The sequence below is a fragment of the Propithecus coquereli genome, unplaced genomic scaffold (genome assembly GCF_000956105.1).
Source record: "Propithecus coquereli isolate 6110/MARCELLA unplaced genomic scaffold, Pcoq_1.0 Scaffold160, whole genome shotgun sequence".
Lineage (NCBI taxonomy): Eukaryota > Metazoa > Chordata > Mammalia > Primates > Indriidae > Propithecus > Propithecus coquereli.
The window spans coordinates 3151120-3153223 of record NW_012140525.1 but is presented as its reverse complement, the minus strand read 5'-3'; positions in this window follow the sequence as shown (position 1 = coordinate 3153223).

The window sequence follows — 2104 nt, the reverse complement described above, 5'->3', positions numbered from 1 at the left end:
GGCCCCTCCTTTCCTTTTTTATCAAAGCATTTTATTAATGTTTGTTTGTAAGACATCTGAAAATATGATTGAAGTCTTCAATTCTTTATAATCTAAATCTTTCCTTCCAGGATTCTGAAAATGCTAAAAATGTAGAGGCATTTCCTTTTTGACAATATCAAACATAAACACAAATTCCCCCTACCTAGGTAAATTTACTCTGCCTGTCATTTTTACATTTTTTACTTTGTAACTGACCAACTAAGAATCTGAATGTCAGTTCTATGCAGAATAATGGATTTGAAATTGTCAGTAACAATTGTCACCTTCTATTTACATAGAACAAAGTAATAGAGGGAAGTGAATCTTACAGGCCTGACACTGATGCTTTTTGTCACTGTAGCCCCAAAACATTGAGGAAAGCAAAAATGCCAAATAATTCACACTTAGGCAAACACAGACCAGACACAACAAAAGGAAGCAAAGCCTATGCATACAATTTTTTTGATTCAAATTCTTCTTTATATATACTGAAGCTTGCCTATAGTGTAAGATTCTGCAGAACTAGGTAAATACACATAAGTACCATTTGCATACTGCTTTAAATATACTGTTAACAAACATACAGCTTTTTATATACTATTTGTTTATAAAAGTACCTGCCTTCTTCAAAGAGAAGGCTGTCTTGAAGAAGGGATACAGCACAGAGCTATGTATGAAATGGAGCTAACATAGGAAAAACTACAGTATACTAAAATCTCTTTCTTCCCCCCACCATTCTATATGGGTAAGGTCAAGTTGAAACTAACACTGGACGTAGTCTTGAAAAGACACACACGCACGCGCACACACACACACACACACACACACACACAAGCATACAGAGAAAAGCCACAAAGTTTCACAAAATTGACAAGGCATGGCACTTTTAGTTTGCTCCTCCTAGTTAACTCTTCAACCTTCTGTAACATGTCTTTTTGCTCTGGAATGTGGACCTGCACAGAAAATATCACAGAGCCCCTTGTCTTTTGCCCTTTGGTTTGGTTAAGCCAACTCAGAGCCCCAGCAGGATATGAGAGAGAATGATGGGCAGAGTGATAAAGTGGTAGTGGGTATATTTATTCTCCAACTCCCTTTGTGAGAAATCACCTTATATTAGCAGGACCTTCCAGCCTAACTAAAGGTCACAGTTTGTGTCTACGTGGTCCCTCTCTCCAAGCCTCTTCTGATTTATAGAAACCACTCCCCTCCTTAGCTTCTTCAGGTCAAGAGTGATAACACCTGTTATTGGCCCTAGGCAACAACCTTCTACTCTGTGATTTCCATATGCACTTTAAAAATATTTCCTCTTTAAGCCATTCTTGAATTATGAAATTTGGAATGTTTCACTGTTTCCTGCAAGAATGTTGGCTGGAATACATGAGAGTAGAGCGTATCCCTGCTTCTTTCCCCACCATACAATAAGTGGTTAGAATAATGCTCAACAAGGGTGCAGGCTAAACATTTAATTCATGAATTAATGAATGAAATCTTCCTACCAGAATCACATTTAAAATTAACACTGAAGAGACCGGACGAGGAAGAGGAGACAAGACCGGACAAGGAAAAAGAGACTAGACCAGTAGAGGAAGAGGAGATCAGACAAGCAAGAGGAGATGAGACTGGATGAGGAAGAGAAGACGAGACCAGACGAGGAAGAGGAGACCAGACTGGACAAGGAAGAGAAGACCAGGCCAGAAGAGGAAGAGGAGACAAGACCAGATGAGACCAGACAAGGAAGAGGAGACCAGACCAGACGAGGACGAGAATGCTAAGCTTTTTGTTTTAGGGGTTTTTTTTTGAAACAGAGTCTTACTCTGTTGTCTGGGCTAGAGTGCCACGGTGTCAGCCTGGCTCACAGCAGCCTCGGACTCCTGGGCTCAAGCGATCCTTCTGCCTCAGCCTTCCTAGTGGCTGGGACGACAGGCATGCACCACCATGCCCAGCTAATTTTTCCTATATAATTTTAGTTGTCCAGCTAATTTCTATTTTTGGTAGAAATGTGGTCTCGCTTCTGCTCAAGCTGTTTTTGAACTGCTGGGCTCAAATGATCCTCCTGCCTTTGCCTCCCTGAGTGCTAGGATTA